This window comes from Vulpes lagopus, chromosome 5, assembly GCF_018345385.1.
Source record: "Vulpes lagopus strain Blue_001 chromosome 5, ASM1834538v1, whole genome shotgun sequence".
NCBI classification, from domain to species: Eukaryota; Metazoa; Chordata; class Mammalia; order Carnivora; family Canidae; genus Vulpes; species Vulpes lagopus.
Genome location: NC_054828.1, coordinates 11,455,510 through 11,474,790, shown reverse-complemented (window position 1 = coordinate 11,474,790; position 19,281 = coordinate 11,455,510).

The window sequence follows — 19,281 nt, the reverse complement described above, 5'->3', positions numbered from 1 at the left end:
AGCCCCAAGAGCCAGACCTGGACTGTGGTGTCTGCACAGAAAAGTCATCCCCTGCCTCTCCCACCCGGTCCTCGGAGCTAGGAGGAGCAGCGAGGGCCTTGCATCAGACTCAGGGGTGTCACTGGGCCTGCACAAGGGGCTTGCTGGGTCTCCAGGGGTGACCGAGGGGCTCCCTCCCTGCAGGTGAGAGGGGTGCAGGTTTAGGCCTAGCGGATCTTGCTGCACGTGACTGGGCCCAGAGCGGGGAGTCGTGTGCAGGGCCAGCGCGGAACAGAGGGGGCGGTAGGTGCCGGCAGCACTGCCGTTAGAGCTCGCGTGTAGCTGCCAGATTCCCGGTAGCAAGAATCCATGTCTGGCCTTCCCTGCATGGAGGCTGCCAGACAGGAGAAATGCAAACCAAACCCCGTAAAGATGGAAATGAGATAACTTTGCTCCCAGTCCTCAACCTTCTGTGACTCCCTGTCACACATGGAAGGAAATCACAGTTCTTTTTTTTTTTTTTTTAAGATTTAATTTATTAATTTGAGAGAGAGAGAGAGTGAGAGGGAGCATGAGCAGGGTGGAGGTGGAGGGAAGAGGCAGGGGAAGAAGCAGACTCCCCACTGAGCACTGATCGGGCCTGATGCAAGGCCCCATCTCAGGACCCCGGGATCATGACCTGAGCTGAAGGCAGATGCTTAACGGACTGAGGCCCTCAAGCACCCAAAAATCACAGTTTTTTTTCCCACCACCTACCCCTGCAAATCTCTGGACGTTCCACTGGCCCTCTCTCTGACCTCACCTCCTTCTTCCTTCCCCCTCACTGCAGAAGCTACAACAGCTCCACTGGTCCCACCATGTACCACGCGTGTTCTGACATCCCAGCCTTGGCTCCAGCTCTCCCTTCCTCCTGGAACCTTCTTCCCTAGATATCTAGCCTCATGGCTCTCTCTAGTGCTTCATCTGGGTCTCTGTGCAAATGTGGCCTCGTGGGAGAGGCCTTCCCTGGCCACCATGTCTTCAGCACCATCCAGGCCTCCCCTCCACTTCTCTCTTTCTCTTTCCTTGCTTTACTTTCCTCATGGCTCTTTCTGCTGCTTGATTGGGGATCACATATTTATTCGTCCATCATTCGCCTCCCCTGCTCGGAAGAAACCTCAAAGGCTTCCCCACTCCCAGAATAGTGCCTAGCAAAATGAAGCCTTCAGTAAATAGTTGTGGGATGGATGCATCCTTGAGATGGTGGAATGGTAATCAATGTAAGTGGCATCCTAGTGGTGGGACGATGGTGTCTCTGGGTGAAGGAAGACTCTGGGAAGGACAGGGAGAGCTTGACACCCAGCCCTCAGGACAGATGGGGCGTGGCTGCTCCCACCACTCCTCACTGAGGTGCATCTGATACACCGTGTTAGCAACTCCAAAGTTTAATTTAGCTGATGTCTTGGCTGCAAGCAAGAGCTGGTAAATTTAGTTGGAGGATTAGGGAACATATAAGATGCATAGCTCCTTAAAAGGAGCTGGATGTCAGGGGAGAAGCAAAGCGGGGTGCTTCCTGAAGTTGGCCATGAAAGGGGAGGCAGTAGCCCTTGCAGAGCTGACCTCAGGGTCACGTGTGCTTAAGCTTCCAAGGGGGCAGCATCCCAAATGTAGGCGTGACAGAGGGCAAGCCCAGGGACATTGCCCATCACTGAGTCACCCAGCCACCCAGAGCAATCTCTTCAACCTGCTGACAAGGAGAGGGACAGCTTTAAAACCACGAGGCTGCCCAGAAACCATAAATAAATCAATCAGCACATGTGACTCTATGAAAATGTGGAACTTGTGCTAGGCAAAAAAACGCCATCAATAGAGTCCAGAGCAAACAACAAAATGGAAAGAAAAATATTTGCTGTACACATAGCAGAAAAGGGTCAATTGTCCCTGGTTTACAAAATGCTCATCATGATGAGAAAATGATGAACAATTCAATAGAAAAAAAAAAATAATCCCAGGGCGTAACAGGAGGGTGGAAGGGAAAAATACACATGGTCAATACATGTATAAAACTATGCTTGGTCTCATCTAGCATCAAAGAAACACAAATCAAAATGAAATAATCTAATTTTTACTTGTCGGGTTGGCAAAAATTTTAAAGTGTGATCATATCCAGGGATGGCAATGAGAAGAGGAAGCATAAATTTCCCTTCTGAAAGGTGATTTCTACCCAAATTAAAAATGCATAAGCCCTTTGACCCAGAAATTCTATCACTAGGTAGTTAACTATGGATATTTGTAAATACCGTTCCCTTGGCTCATTTGGTTAAGAGTCAGAGTCCTGGTTTCGGCCCAGGTCATGATCTCATGGGTTGTGGTATCGAGCCTCAAGTGGAGTGGGCTTCCCCGCTCAGCAGAGAGTCTGCTTGGAAGGTCTCTCCCTCTGCCCCAGCCTCCACCTGTGCACATGTGCTCTCTCTCTCTAAAATAAATAAATAAATCTTAAAAAACATATGCTCCCAAAGGAATATTTCTTTCCAAATATTCTGGTCATAGTAAAATAAGCTATAAACAATTTAAATCTCTATCAGTAGGTGGTGATGATGATGGTGATGGTGATAATCATGATGATCATGATGGGGATGGTAATAGTGGCGATGGTAATGATGGTGATGGTCATGATGGTGATGATGGTGATGATGGTGATAATGTTGATGATGGTGATAATGGTGATGATGGTGGTGATAGAAGAGGAGGAAAAGAAGGAAGACCAGGGGCAGAGGAGAGACCAAAATGGGGATAATGAAAAGGAGGAGGAAAAGAAGGACCAGCTGCAGTGTGGGCACTTTACGTTCTTTAGCTCATGCAGTTTTTCTAGTTATGCTCTGAGGTCTACACATAAGGTGACCACTTGTGTGCATTTTATGATCAAGGAGATAGAGGTCATAATTGTGACTTATCTGAGGTCACCCTCCAGGCAATAATCGAGCCAGCATTTGTCTTGTAATTTTTTTCTTTATAAAAAGCCAGCATTTGAACACGCAACCTTGAAGATCTTTTTGGCATCAAGCCTCCCCACAGTGCCCAGCACAGTGCTTGGTACATAGGAGGTGAACAATAAAAGTTACATAAATCAGAATTTATTTCTAAAAGAACTCTTATCCCTCTAAGTAATGCTTTGGGGGGGGGGGTGTTCCAAGGCCTGTGGGTCTGTGCTTTGCAAGTCCCAGTGGTGAAGATAGTTCTCCTTTTAGAGTGGGCTCGTTATTAAGTTATCACCTCAGCCCCAAAACCATTTCTATGATTCGCTTTGTGGCATTGGGACTGGAACTCTGCAAACCCCTTTCTCTGCAGCAGGCTGCTGCCTGTTAGGCTCTGCCACTAGTGGGCGCTAGAGGGAGACTGCAAGGTTGGATGGGGAAGTTCTGAGCAGCATGAGCTCACTTCTTCACCTTAGCAATGGCCCTTCATCTTGGTGGCAGCACTTGGTAACCATTTCCAATTTTTTCTGCACTCCTAAAGCCCCGTTGCCTCCCTTCAGTGTCCCAGAGCCAACTGGATAGTGTCCCCTTCTCAAGAGGTCCAGAGGTCTGCGGGGTCCCCTCTCTGAATTTCTAGGTTCTAACACCTGTCCAAAGAATTCCCTATAGCAAATTCTCTCTCTTAAAATAACTGGTGTGCTTTCTTATTTGGGGCTGGACCCTGGCTGATGCACAAGGTAAATTTGATTTGGGGGCAGTAACTGTTCTTTGGACCCAGGTCTTAGAAAAAAAGAAGGAGAAGAAGAAGAATCAGGTTGTCTGGTTTTTGCATTTTGCATCAGAAATAAGGCTTCACCATGAGGAAATGAGATGGATGTTCTCATGTGACTTACTGAGCTATCTCCCACTTCTTGGTTTTGGTTTTCTATTTTTACAACCCTGACAGGCAAGAGTGTGACCAGAATGAGACAAAGGTAGAGTCTGGAGAGTCCAGTGTCCCAGTAGGCAATGGACAGACCTTCCCTGGAGTCTGTACTTGACCCCTCCCTGCACCTCCATTAGGCCCTGAAGGGCTGGGAGGGGGGGTCACTGCCATCCTTTTAATCCTCCCAACCAAGGCCCCCGAACTCCTTCCTGCATTTTGTCCTGAGAGTGGTGGAATCAACCTGAAACTGTCAAAAGACTTTTAGCTTTTAAACCCTAAGGGAGGACAGCTGAAAAGCAAATACAAAGAGAGCAGGAGTTAAAGCAAACCTGGCACAGCTCACTATCTAGAATTTGGAACTTGCTTGCAGCTTGCCCCTCAAGAGAAGCCAGAGAAAGATTGTTTTTCCTCATTAACTAGCTCTCGGCCTATTTCCCTGGAGCCAGTGCCATTTGCCACCCACCATCCAGAGGATGCTAATAATGGTAAATTCATGAATTAACTCACTCAAACCACCCTCTGAGTTAGAGCTATCCTTAGCCCCATCTTACAGATGACAAAACTGAGCCCCAGAGAGGCTAAATAACTTTCCCCACGTCACTCTGCTGGTAAGTGGCAATCTAGGGTTTGGACTCAATTGGTCTGGATCCGGAGCCCCCGTCCTATCCACACCTCTGGGTCTTTTCTCAGGGATGTCCCTCTTTTCTGGGCGGCTCACCCCACAAAGGCATAGCCTCACTCTTGTAAACTGCCATCAACTAAAAGCTTGCTTCTTCACAAGGCAGCCTAGGTTGTTGGAGAACTCATTATACTGGGTTGGCATTTCTTTCTAGTCTCTTCCACCTTATGTTCTTGGGATTTCCTTAGAATGAAGGAAATTCCATTTCGCAGAGAATGAGTGTGTCTTTGAAACCAGCATGAATCTGTTCCTGAGTTTTCTCTTCTCGCATTGTCTAGGATCATCTGGATCTACCACGTCCAAGTAGCGTGATCCTGGACTGGTTATGTACCCGCTCTTTGCCTCTGTATCCTGGCCTGTGAAATGGGAACCATGGGATATGTACCTCATGGGGTATATAACACGTGAAGCCCCTGGGGCAGTGCTGAACACTGGGCAAGTGGGCTACTGGTTCTGTTCTGTAGACTTAGCACCCCCGGTCTTTCAGATGGGGGATGATCGTGAACTTGCTCGGTACACAGTATGGTTCTATGGAACCAGCCATGCAGTTTGTGACCCTGCGCTCTGTCTGTCCATCCCCACTCCCCTCTCCTGAGAGCCTCTCAACCCTGCCCTGGATGCTCGGTCCTGCCCTGCTCCAACCCATCTTTCCGTTGGCTTCCATGGTGTTCTCCGTGAAACACAAATCCGATCTGGCACCTGCCCTGCCCAGATCCTCCCCCAACTGCTCCTGGGCTGCTGGATAAAGCTCCAGCTCCTTAGTTTGACTTACAAGGTTCTCCTTGGTCTGTCCCCTGCTGACCTATCTGCCTCTCCTCTCCCGTCTCCCCTCCTGCTCCATTTTCAGCTAGATGAACCAAGTCCCAGATCTCTGAGGCTCCCCTGACTTTGAGCCTACCTGCCTCCAGCTTGATTCCCAGGGCCTAGCCCAGGGCCTGGTGTGCAGCAGTGGGGTGGCCCTGGTAAACCTTGGTTGATGTATGGGCCGGTGGGACAGTGCATAAAGGGAGTGCTCCATAAGCCAGCTTGGCTTCTACGTCTGTTCATGACATGGTTTTTTTCCAAGGGTCATATTTGAAATCTGTAATCAGGGTCCTCTGGTCTTTGAATAGTGTCCTGCGGGCCTCCTGCTGGGCCAGGCATTAACCCTTTAGTGGATGCATTGTAAGGAGGTTTTGGGGTCCAAGGAGAGAGTGGGGGTAGGCACAGGCACCAAGGAGCAGTGCTTTGTAACAGACTGGTTTAGAAGCATTGCAATATATATATTTTAAAGATTTTATTTATTTATTCATGAGAGATACACAGAGAGAGAAGTAGAGACATAGGCAGAGGGAGTAGCAGGCTCCCTGTGGGGAGCCCGATGTGAGACTCGATCCTGGGACCCCGGGATCATGACCTGAGCTTAAGGCAGACGCTCAACCACTGAGCCACCCAGGCGTCCCAGCATCTCAATATTTTAGCAATGCTACAGCTGTGCCTGTTTCCCCAGAAAGCTCCTTCCCCATCCCTAGGCCCTGCTCACTCCCCTCTCACCAGCTTCCCCTGGCCTGTCCTCTGGCTCTGCCCCAATTCCAGCCCATCACCATTTGGAGGCTTTTATTTTGAAGCCTGCTCAGTGTCATGGTGACCCGTTTTGTTTTTTGTTGTTGTTGTTGTTTTTTGTTTTTTGTTTTTTTTTTCCAGAACTCATCCACAGGGCTTGGAAAGGCTCCTTCCCCACATGGCACTGTGGACACCCATCTGGCCTGGTTCTTTAGTGTAAAGGTCCCTCCCCTCTGGGGCTGCTCACTCAGGACTAGGACATGGAGCTCCCAGCCTGTTGTTCTTCTCATCTTTCCTGGGCACACACTATGCCAACAGCAGGGAGTGGCATGCAAAATAATGATTTGACACCCAGAAACCTTCATCCAAATAGGTTTGCAAATTGCATTAACCTTTGAGACAACAGTTTAGTAACCACCTGAGAAAGTGAAGGGTGTTGCTCCTGGGGATGGTGGTGGCAAGGGTGGAGAGGGGCGCCCTGCGACCATGCACTGGTCTCTGGGTGTCCCAATTGTCAGGTAGGATGACTGTCCCAAAGGAAAGACCCCTCTGCTTTGTGTCTTCATGTTCCTCATGGACTGTGGTCTCCATCGGGTGACGCTGTGGGCCCCAGGCCATGTGGTGTAGAGCCTCACAGGCCCTCCTCAGGCCCCGGGGCAATTCACTCTCCAGTCCAAGCTACAGGTTCCTCATCTGTGAAAAGAAGTATAATGTAAAGAAAATTTTTAAAAAAATGCAAATGGCCAGTTGGAAAAATGAAATGCCTGTCATGTTTCACTCCTGGAGGAGGTGGTAGTGGATGCCTTCCTAGTTCCTAGGATAAAATGCTTTGGTTAATTCTGGGGTCATTAAAAAGGGGCAACCACCTGGGCATAATCTGAATGGAAGGCATTTATGTGCATACAAAGCGAGAAACCCCTTTGCAGAGAAAAGGTAGGCATCGGCTTCTTCTCCCTTCTGAGCATTCGCTGACATTATAGACAAAAAATAGAAAAAGCACAATCCCACAGAAACAAAGAGAAGAGAAGGAGGTATCAAGAGATGGGAAATTGTAACACACTCTTGGAAGGGGCTTTGTTTGGAATGATGGTAATGTATTTAGAAATGCCGAAGAAGCTCAGCACATGGAGGGCACACCAGTGAGAAAGAGAGTGAGCTTCTAGAATCCCAATGAGGTCCAGATGCAAGGGCAACAGGTGGAGGGGACGATGGTGTGAGATGAGAGCCGGCAGCCAAGGGCTGACCCTTGAGCCTCCTGCAGGAGGTTTACGCTCTGGAGATGGCAGAGAGGGAATTCTCGGGACACCAAGGTCACCAGACAGAGGGTGGGGAAGAGACATGGGGCTTAATTGGAAATCCGCATCCTGAACAGTTAGAACATCTTCCTGGTCCTCTGGCTTCCAGTGCACCTTAGCCTGTTCCTATATTCCAAGCAGAGAATGGCAGCTGTCAGAGAAGTTACTGAAGAATTTCCTAGAGAAAAAGACCCATGCCTGCTAGCATAATAGGAGTTCCCAAGGATACAGCTGCTTTTCGGTCCCAACACTTAAATGGACACCTGTCAATCCACTTGCCCTCACCCATACTTGCAGAGCTTCTGATCAGACTTTTTATTTTTATTTTTTTAAAAAGATTTTATTTATTTATTCATGAGAGACACAGAGACAGAGACAGAGACAGAGACATAGGCAGAGGGAGAAGCAGGCTCCATGCAGAGAGCCTGATGGGGAACTCGATCCCAGGACCCCAGGATCACGCCCTGAGCCAAAGGCAGATGCTCAACCGCTGAGCCACCCAGGCGTCCCCTGATCAGCCTTTTTAGTATATTTGTGTTAAATGGTAGCAAACAACCAAAGAGTATTAGATACATAAGGAAAGCTGTTGATGTGAAACAGAGACACCAAACTGAAAAGATGAAAGAAGAGCCTGGAAGAAACACTGTCCCTCTGGATTGGACTCAAGAACGAATCACCTGGATTTCAAAATGACTCCAGTCAAACAAACCACAGATGCATGAGTAAAAATGAATTGCTTATTGTTGTGCACCAGTGGAGATTTCTGCAGTTGTTGTTGTTGTTGTCTTAAGATTTTATTTATTTATTCAAGAGAGACACAGAGAGAGAGGCAGAGACTCAGGCAGAGGGAGAAGCAGGCTCCATGCAGGAAGCCCAATGTGGGACTCGATCCCAGCACCCCGGGATCATGACCTGAGCCAAAGGCAGAAGCTCAGCCACTGAGCCACCCAGGCGTCCCTGAAGTTGTTTGTTACAAAGCAAATGCTGATGGATACAATCTATAAACAAGAATAGGATGCTATGACAACCAAATATTCAGAAAAGAAGAGAGAGATGTTGACAATTTAATATAAGGTAGCCAAAATAGGAATTTTAGCAGTAGGCTTGAAAAGTATGTCACAGAAATAGCTCCAAGGATAAAACAGGAAGAAATGAAGATGGAAAATATGCGGGGAAGAAACAGACTTAGGAAAAAACCATCCAGGAAGTCTAACATCTGACTTAGAAAATTTTTTAAAAAGAGAGAAAGAGAGAACAGACGATTATCAAAAAACAATCCAAGAAAACATCCCCAAACTGACGACCATGAACATCCAGACTGAGTTAGGTCTACCACAGTACTACTACAGGGAGTGAGAAATAATCCACAGGACACGCATCATCATGTGACCCCAGAAGACCACAGATAAAGAAGGTTCCAAAAGCTCCCAAAAGGGGGAAAAAGGGGATTTAATACAACGCAACAAAAATAAGAATACTGAATTCTCAATTACTGTAAGAGGAAACTGGGGCATAATATCTAACAATCAGTCAAAAATAGCAATATAAGCTTTTTATTTGGAAATGCAGAGTAATTTAGAGAGAATAATGGCAGGATTTAAGTAATTCCCTTGGGGTGGGGGCTTTTCAGTACTTTTCCTCCTTGTGGAGAACCAAGTGCCGGCACCTTTTATTTAAATGTTGACAAGTCAGTGATCAGAAGTAACAGGTGCAGTGAGAGCCACTTGGGAGGGGAAAGAATTGGAAGGGAAGGGTCGCACAATGGGCCATGTTTTGGGCCCAAAGACAGGGACAGCTAGCAAGGTGCTTCCTGCAGCAAGAGTGTGCAGAGCCCCTCACCCTTCTGGTCATCCCCTCACCTTCTGCTCTTCCCTGAAAGTCTGTAAATGTGGTCTGAGGGAAGTGAGGGGGGCATGCCCCCTGTGGGGCACTGCTGGACTCAAGGAGGCAGGGTTTGGATGAGAGGGTGTGGCCACAGGGAAGAGAAGACCCCTCTCCCTCCTCTTACTAGAGGGACGAATGGGGGTAGGGGTGCTGGAGAAAGTCTCCATCCTGCTATTAAGTGAAGTGGGGACAGGATGACCTGTCTTCTCACGGCGACGCTAGTCTGAGTGGTCTGAGCACCAAATGTTATCATGAAGGTGAAGCCCACCCTAAGATCTGCATAAAAGCAGCAACACCTTGATCATTGTTAGGGTCTCTGGGGCTGTAGGGCCCCCCATGAGAACCCCAACTTCCTTGTCCTAAGCACCTCCTATGTGCCAGGCAGATAACACATTTCAACCCTGTGACACCTTCCCAGGGGATGGTTTATAGTATTTCAGGAAAAATAGGAGTTGGCCAAGCAGAGGAGGTGTGGGCATCGTGGGGCATCCCCAGCCTGCAACATGGGCTCAAGTTGGAAGAGGAGGGGGATGAGGCCAGAGTCAGGCTGGAGCCTGGCTTGATGACAGCAAGCCCGACTGGCTCTCTGGAGAGCTGCAGCATTGGAAGCCTCACAGTTAGTTCTTTTTAGGAAGGGCCTCCTGCAGCCAGGATGGAGGACAGACTGCAGGGCTGAGGTGGGACGGGAAGATCGAGTAGGAGGGGAGGTCGTAGGGGTGGAGCGAGGGGGCAGCTGGAGGACATTTGGAGGTGCAACACATTCCTAGGGATTGGATACAGCAGCTGAGGGAGGACAAGAAGGCCCTAGGTCTCTGACTTGGGTGGATGGTGGAGACAGAGGTTGCAGGAGGAAGGGTGCTCTGCAGAGCTGGGGGGCATCTGCATGCGGTGGGGGCCCGGAGGCAGCTGGATCCACAGGCCTGGGGGCACCACTGGGGTACAGATGGTAATGGGGAGCCCAGGAGTGGATGAAGCCCGCAGCCAGAGCACGGGCGTGGGTGGGGGTGTTGGGGGTTGAGGATGTAGATGAAGAGGAGCCCAGGAAGGGGCCTCCAGACGTGGAGGGGGACCTGGGGAGCAAGGGGTGCAGGGAAACTGAAGCATCAATGGAGACTAGGGCCGGGGCAGGGTGCGCAGAGGGCAGGAGGTCCTGGGGCTTCCGGGTGGGAGCAGGTTGCCAAAGGGTGAGAGGAGAGGATGGAAGGGCAGTTATAGAATTGCCAGGACCTCATGTTGCAAACCTCTCTGGTTCCTGGCTCTGCAATCCCGGGCTCAGGGGCACGCTGGACAATTATTGCTCGCTGTGGGCTGGGACAGAGGAAGCCCTTCCCTTAACCTGAAAGGCAGAGCCCATGAAGAGGAAATGCAGTCTGCAAGCCTGCTCACCTGCTTGGCCCCCCTCTTCATGGCCTTCCTCCACCCTCTACACACATGTGTCTGTCCCATTTTGGACACTGGAGATTCATGGATGAATGTGACAGCCCCTGCCCTACAGGTGCTTATGCTACAGAATCCTTAGCAGGAAGGGGTGGCAAGTCTAGAAGACTAGCTCTTCTGGGGAGGGACTCCCAACCCATAAGAGCTAGAGCTAGAAGCCACCCCCCAGCCTTCAAAGAGCCACTGACCAGCTTTGCATCTTAGCTGGTGGGGAGCATCCAAAGGCTGAAGAAAGCCCATAGAGTCATGGATGTGGGGGGACAGCCAGAGAAGGCACTGAAATGTGCTGGGAGAGGCTGCAGGGATCTATAGGATCGAGAAGAGGCAGGAGAGAGGAGGGAGACATGCCCTGGTGGCTGAGGCTGGAGGGAGTGTGTGCAGAGGCTACAGAGGGCGGGGAGGAGAGGGGTTATGAGAAGCTTGGCATTCCTTTTTGTTTATGCCCTGGAGGCAGGACTGATTTTCAAATAGAGCCCCAAGCAGACATGGGAGAGCCTGGAGCCACTGCGTTCTATTTCCCCCCTTTGGGTGCCATTGGCAAAGTCAAGTTCTGACAAGTCCAGGCTATGCAAACTACAGCCAGAGGGACCCTCTTCTCCTGGGGGATAGTTTTAGAGGCAGTGGCATCACAGTAGCGTCCAGAGGCAGAGGTCGACCCCCCAGGGAGGAAGTGTGACCTTGGGCCAAGGGCGGGGCTGCTCAGCTTCATCCCCACCAAGAAGTCCCCCTCCTGAGCTCTTCACAGATCCACAGTCTCTATGAACAGTTACCTTGGCTCTTAACTCTTGTTCAGGGGTCTGCAAACGACGGGCCGAGGGTCACATCTGCTGCCTATTTTTGGAAATAAAGTTTTATTGGAAGATAGCCACCCCCATTCAATTATTTATTGCTACTGCTGCTTCCATGCGACAAAGCAGGATCCAGTTGTCGTGACTGAGATCCACGCCCCACAAAGCTTCAAATATTTACTATCTGGCTCTCTAGAGAAAACATTGGCCAACCCCCTGCTCTAGTGTACAAGATGGGAGCTGAACCTGTTAGGACAGGCTGAATCTGTCCTAACAGGTTCAGCTGTCCTAACAAAGGCCAAAAACACCAGTGGCTGCAGCACAGTAGAGATTTCTCTCTTTTTCATCAACAGTCTGAGTGTAAGCCGTCTGGGGTTGGGTCAGAGACCCTCTGCTTGTTTGACTGACTGTCCCGTTGGCCTCGGCAGCCAGCAGGAGGGGGAGCAGGGAAATGGAGGAAGCACCCTCTCTCTTTGAGGGCACAGCCAGGAAGTTGTGTCCACAGCTTCCCCTCCCAGCCCACTGGCCAGCGCTTGGTCACGCGGTCACTTGTAGCCGCAAGGTAGATTGGGAGATGTTACCTTTAGCTGGGTGCCCACAAGTCCGTTACCACTCTGGGACTTTTTCACCAAAAGAAGGCGGGGAGCATGAATTAGTTCAGGGGATCTTAGCAGTTTCTGGTTGAGACCAAAAGCATAGAGTAAGGGAGGTGAGGAATATGCATTCCCCTAGGAATAACATCCGCAACGTGTGCCAGTTGAACAGGTGTCAGTTGCTAATATAAAATTCCTCCATCACCCAGTTCCTTCCATAAATATTTATTGAGTCCTCAATTTTGTCAGGCTCTAGCTGGGTGCCTTTTATAGAGAAAGAAACTGCAGGTTGGAGTAGTTGGGTGAGTTGTCCAAGGGCCCATCCTTCTGCTCCCAGCATGGGCTCCTCCTGATGGTCCTGCTTCCCTTGGGACGGCCTAGCCAGGAGCTGGACTTGGATCCTACTGGGCTTGCTGGGTGTTGGGAAAACAGAAAGTACACTGAGTATTTTAACAGTGAGAAGTTAATATAGGGGATTGGCTGGCCAGATCTTGGAGGACTGAAAAGCAAAAGGGGACACTGAGGCAACCAGAAATGCTAACTGCTTCCTATGGTAGTGGGAGCAGAAGGAAGAGAGTGCGGTTATCGCCACCTAGAAGTTGGAGGAGGAGCAAGTGGAGGGGATGTTGCTCAGCTGGTGTAGATGCCTCAGAAGCTTAGAAAAGTTCCCCCAGGAATCTGGGACTCAGAACTTCAGACCTCTGAGGAAGGGGTGGGGTGAGGCTCATCCAGGGGATGTGGAAACATCTAGAATTGATTGTTACTGGAAACAACTATGGCTTCCAGGGCAGTGCTGTTGGGTACAGTAAGGAAACTCACTGTACTTCTCCATCTTCTGGTCTCCTGGTAGTAGCTACTGTTGGCAGGAACGGATAGGAATCGGTCTGCAAAGCAGAAATATGGTTTGGAGACTCAACACCAGCATAGAAGGGTAGGTCTGGAGCTGAGAGGAGACAGTTTAATAAGCAGCCCAGAAGCTATTACTACATTTAGACACCCTCCCCCTCCCTTGTTTAAAGACCTGGAACCACTGGCTCTGAGCCAGTGTGGACCTGGAACCTGGGCACATCTGCTTCCTCATACATCGGCTGGTAGGAACATAAAATGGTACAACCACTTTGGAAAACAGTTTTCTTATAAAGTTAAATACCATGTGACCCAGCACCCCGCTCTTAGATCTTTACCCAAAGGAAATGAAACACATGTCCACAGGAGCCTGTATGCTTGAATGTCCGTAGTAACTTTGTTTTAACAACCCTAAATTGGAAGCAGCCCTGATGCACATCAGTTTGTGAAAGGATATGCAATTGTGGTATGTCCATACACCAGAATACTACTTGGTCATAAAAAGAATAAATTCTGGTGTACTTGTCAACATCAGTGAATTTTAACCGCCTTATACTATGTGGAAAAAAAAAAAGCCAGACACCAAAGACCCCATTCTCTGTGATTCCACTTAAACTAAATTTCAGAAATGACCAACTAGAATCATAGAAAGCAGTTGGTAGTTGCCAGTCTAGGGCAGGGAAGGCAGATTGGTTCCAAGGGGCACGAGGGATCTTTTTAGGATAATGGAAATGACCTATACTGTGATGTGGTTGGTTACATAATTGGTCAGGACGTCTTGACCTATACACTTAAGTTGGTGACTTTAAGTTGGTGAGTTTTGTCATATGTAATGACACTTGATAAAGCTGATTTTTAAAGTGAAATCAGAAAGCTGTTAGCAGGGGGCACTTACTTAGTCTTCTTACTTCCAGTGCCACCTTCTGTGAGCTACTGTCCAAGCAGCAAAGGGATCTCTAAAAAATGTTAATCAGATTACATCACTCTTTATTTAAGCACTGTAATGGATTCTCTTTCCTTTTTGAATGAATTCCAGAGGATTACTGTGGTCCACGAGAGTCCGAGTCCCTGCTTACTGACCCCAACACTTGCAAGGACAGGAGCCATAATGCAAATGGAGGCCCAAGTACTAGGTACCTACATGTAAAGCTGTGGCTCAAGCCAACAAACAGCTACTAAAACAAGTTCTATCCTACCTTGACAGGCAGACCTTTGTGAAAAGCTGGAAGGTCAGGTTCAAATTTAGAAATCTTGAAGTCCTTGGAGTCCTATGCTAGAAGGTGATGGCGTGGAGAGGCAGAAGCTAAGCCACTGCCTCCCTGCCCTTTGCCTCTCCACCCTGGCTCCAGCTGAACCTGTGAGGACACCTGCCAGGCATCTGGAGACATTTGTGTTTGCCACCCTCTGGGAGGTGAAAATGGCTTTGGGTGTGGGATCAGGGGAAATAGATGCTTACGCATCTCCCAGCTTCTCCCGGAATTGTACTTTGTTCTGTATGCATGTGTATGCCGGTGTGTGTGCGTGCATGAGCATGCATATGCATGTCCATGTGTGCACGTGTGCGTATGCGTGCCTACATGGTCGTGTGTGTATTTGAACAGCAGCATGAGCTCCTTGAGGGCAGTAGCTGTGCCAGGTTCCCGTCTGTATCCCTTATCCCTGTGCGGAGTGGTGGCTAAATGAATATATGTGGAATGAATAAATGAAAGAATGGGGGCCAGTCTAGCACAGTTACTGTGCTTTGGAGTCATCCAGGCTTGAGGTCAAAAATCTTACCTTGCTGCTCGCTCACTTACTCACTTTGGTTCAGGCTTCTAATCCTGTACAGACTCAGTTTCCTCATCTCCAGGCGAGGGATAAAAATATGACCTATTTTATAGGAGTAGGTGTGAGGATTAAGTAGCAATAACCGGGGCCGACCTGTACCCAGCCGGACTTTGGGCCAGGCCCTGTTCCAAGGCTTTGCAAGTGCCAACTCAGAGGCTCTTGCAAATTTATGGTGGAGGGATGGTGAAACCATAAGCTCAGTGCATCTCAGTGCCTACTGCTGATCAGTGGGGAGGAGGTTCAGGGTCCTTAGCCTCTGGGGGCATCTTCTCACGAGCCCTGCTCCCCTGCTCGGTTGGGATCCTCGGGCCCTTCAGGGGAGGGCGGTGGAATCCAGCAGGGCCGGCTCACAGTGGGGCCCTCTGGCCGGCCCCTCCTTCTCCTGCGGCTCCGGACATCCCTCCTCTAGGTGGCGCTGCGGAGCGGGAGCCGGGCTGTTGAGTCGCGGCGCCCCCTGCTGGTCGGCTTCCGTCAACATTTTGATTAAGTGCAGAGCCCTTGGCAGCAAGTCGAGTGATGGGCGCGTGGGTTAGAATCACGTGGGGGAAGAATCAGAATCCAAAGCGATGAGTTTTAGGACGCCGAGGAGCAAGGTGTGCTTGGGGACATAGACCAGGAGGGCTCCAACCCATACCAAGAAAATTCATCTTGGTAATAACATCAACGTTTGCAGTTTACTGACCCCCTCTGGGCGCGGGGGCCTCGTACTGAGCACTTGGCATTCGTCGTCTCATTGAAGACACCCCAGAAAGGAGGGACCAAGGGACAGTTACTTGAGCCGGGCACATGCTGGGGCTCTGGCATGTTCTAGGTGATCCATACATTTTGAATCAATGAGTCACGCGGTAGTCCGGGGAAGCAGGTATTAACCATCTCCGCTTAGAACAATGAACAAGAGCAATGAACTTCGGGTCAGCGGGGCATGAGCTCGGCACCCAGCTGGGCTGCAAGCGGAGCGCCAAAGAGGAGGCAGAGGCGGCTGCCTTCAGGGAGCTTGCTGTCCCATTGGCTTCATCGCATCCTCTGTCCTCCAAATACCGCTCGCAGGGGCCTGCCAGGGGTGGCTATTTGTGGCTCAGGGAGGAGGTCCAGTGAAGCTCCCCTCATAAATTACAAGGAGAGACACATGTAGGTCAAGATTGGGGAATTCAGTGTGGGAGGGATCCCCAGGAACCCTGCTCGGCCTGATGTGGGATTTTCCCCCTCTTCCCTGGGAGAGCCACTGACTCAGGCACCAGGTGTCTGCAGGACTCCCAGAAGGAGCTCCAGCTCCCCCCCCCCCCCCCCCCCCCCCCGTGGTCCTGCCTCCTCCCTAGCCCCCCGGGTCCCTCTGCCCCATTGCCCGGACTGAGCTCTCGGGCCTGCCCCTCCGCAGCCGTGTTCCTCATCTCTACACTGAGGTCCGTGCTTTAGCCTGTGTGGGCGCCCCCACCCGAGTCAGGCAGGGTTGAAGAGTGCTGTGCATGCTGTGAGCTTCCGTGCCAGCCCTGAATCCCGTCCAGTCCTCCGGGACTCCCTCGGGTGCAGCCTGAGCCTACGGGACCCTTCCCTGGAGGTGTGGCTGTGCATGGACATTGGCCATCTCTCTCTCTCTCTCTCTCTCTCTCTCTCTCTCTCTCTCGTAATGCTGCGATGCCCCTTCTCAGAGCAGCCCCTGCCGTCCGTCATGACTTCTCAAACCTGCTTTCTTTTGGCATTGCATCCTCCCTGTCACTGTCCTGTCGGACGGTCACTTAACTGTCCTTTGTTGCTTCCAACAGCGCCTAGCAATTTTCCTCCTGATTCGAATCCCCAGGTTGTCAGGTTTGGGTGTGCTCTCAAAGGAACCTGGGGAAGACAAGGCCAGAGGTGCTTTCTTCTAGGAATAAACTATCTGAGCTCCGTGAGCTACCGATCCCACCATCCCGAGGTTCAAGGTTCAATGACTCCTGTGTGTTTACTCACAGGCTGTGTGGCCAGGGGAGGTGATCAGAAGTCAGTTCTTGATGTGAGCCAGGTCACTTCAGGCATTTCTTTGTACCTCCCCAGAAAAGCTCGATGGATACTAACTTAAAGGAATGTGTGAAGAGTTTGGCTCCTCTTCCTGGCTAGCCTCTGCCTCGTTCTCCACCCCTGCAGCAGAGGCAGGACGTGCCTACTGCTGACAGAGTGTCTGGCCTCAAATTACACCGGATCAGAGCTCAGGCATAAAATTAGCAGCAGTGTTCTGTGTATGAGGAGCCAGAGAAATACCCATATTCAGCAGAACCATGGGCAGAGAGGGAAGAGCTGGCCCCACAGGCCCCGGGGCCCTTCCCTGGACAATCTTCCGGGGTCCTGCACCCCCCTTCCCCCAGTGCAGAGGTGGCTGCCCAGTGGCTGAGTCAGGGCCATGGGAGGGGAGGCTTCTCCAAGGGGGGAGGGAGTGGGGATGGGAAGGCAAAACCTTGAGAAATCTGGGAAGGTGAACTTGACGGCTTGTCCTCCCTGAAACGCACATACACACACTGAAAACTATGAACAAGAATAAGACATTCCCATGGGCCTAGGCACTCTTCACACATTTTTTTTTTTCATGAATTCCCAATACCGGCCCCTTCTGTAAGCCTGTTTTACAGATGGGTAGAGAAAAGATCGAAAAGGGCATATTAGGGGCGCCTGGGTGGCTCAGCTGGGTAAGCATCTGCCTTCAGCTCAGGTCTTGAACCCGGGGAGTCCTGGGACTGAGCCCCACACATCGGGCTTCCTGCTCAGTGGGGGAGTCTGCGTCTCCCTCTCTTTCTGCCCCTCCCCCCGCTCATGCTTTCTCTTGCACGCGCATGCACACATGCGTGTTTTCTCTCTCTTTCAAATGAATAAATAAAATCTTTTCTAAAAAGGGCATAGCGATAGCCCAAGTTCGTATGTCATAATGCATTCATGTTCGTGCTCATTAGGTGTCCCCCTAGATCCCAGGTGTAAACCTGGCTTCTCACATACTCCCAGTCTCACTACGGTGTGCCACACCATGTGCTCTTGTGTGGATGCGGCCTAAACACACTCACACTTCCCTACCCAGAGCTGTATGTGTTCATACACACGTTTATGCGCAACTATATATGTTTCCAACCACACGCATATGATGATACACACAATTGCATGCCAGTGCTGTGCACACTGTCTGGCTAAAATTGTCACTTCCTGTCTTTCCTGACCAACTCTACAGCAGCATTGCCCTCAGCCACAGCTGGGTGTTCATAGCTCTGGGTGCTCACAGACACCTGCTACGTCTGCCGCTTCACCCTGTCCTGTTACTCGGCATTTTAATTGCTTTATCCTGTAGACCAGGAGCCCTGAGATGCCAGTGACAGGGTTGGAGTCGTTGTTCATCGTATTATTTCTAGTTCTCCAGGTGTGAATTCTCCTGTATATGGAGTCTGTACTGTCTTTCATACTGTAGGTGTTCGTTACATAATTTGTCATTTTGATTTGTGAGCTCACAGGGCAGTTTTGTTGTTGCTCCTACAGGCTCATGGATTCCAAACTGTCTTGATGTAATGCCTCAGTTTAGGATTGGCACACCGTGTGGGTATCTTGGATCTGGGCCTCACACTAGTGCATGCTTCAGGCTTGAGGCTCTGATCTGGTGCATGTACCCCTTGTTCTACCCACGGCCTGGGAGAGTATCTCCATTCCTGCAGTGACCCCAGGCTGATAGCTGAGAAATGCTGTTCTTCTAATCAGTTCTGACACCTGGCTTCACCCTGGGAATTCAAATCTGACTTCTGGGCAGGACATGCAGCCCAGACCTAGTCCCAGATTAGCATTAAAGTCTCAGCCCCAGTAGCCCATACCCACCCTTAGTTTTCCTGTGGAGTGTGAGGCACCAGTCCCTCCCTCTGGTCTAGGTTCTCCTTCTCTTAGAACCTGAACATTATACTTTCTTGCTTGTGAGCTAGGCTCTATATGTTTAAGACACTAAAAAAAAAAAAAAAAAAAAAAGTCTTAGGCAGGCTTTTTCATATGTCTGGTGAACGATGGGAAAGTTCAGCTTGCATTCATCCTGCCATCTTCTCTCTGTCTTCCAAATGCCTTGCTCAGTAGAGTCATTTTTCTTCTTTCTCGTGCTCCCCTCTGTCTTGTTCCAACTGTCTCTGCTTCCCAAGGAGCCATAAAGGATCTTGGTTTCAGAAGAGCCCTTGGCTGGATGAAGAGAGAGAGATCCTCACAGAGTCAGGAGTGTGGAGCTGGGTCCAGAGCATGTTCCCTCCTGCAGACTCTGGCTCTACCCTGAGCTCTGTTTGGGGCAGAAGGTCCCTTGGGGTGGATGAGTGTAGCAGGGGTGAGGTTCAAAGGAAGGATTTGAGGCTGCCAAATGCCCCCACCCCTCATTCTTACAGCCAGATAGTCCTCGGGATCCTGAGAATGGCTCCTGTCCCCAGTTCCTTCATCTGGGAGGAAACAAAGAGATTGTTGTAGGAAACCCTGGCTACAGTCTCCATGCAGCTGGCTCTGTCCCCCAAGACCCCTGTCCCAGTCCTAAGGGCACTGCTATGGCATGGGTTTGGGACAGA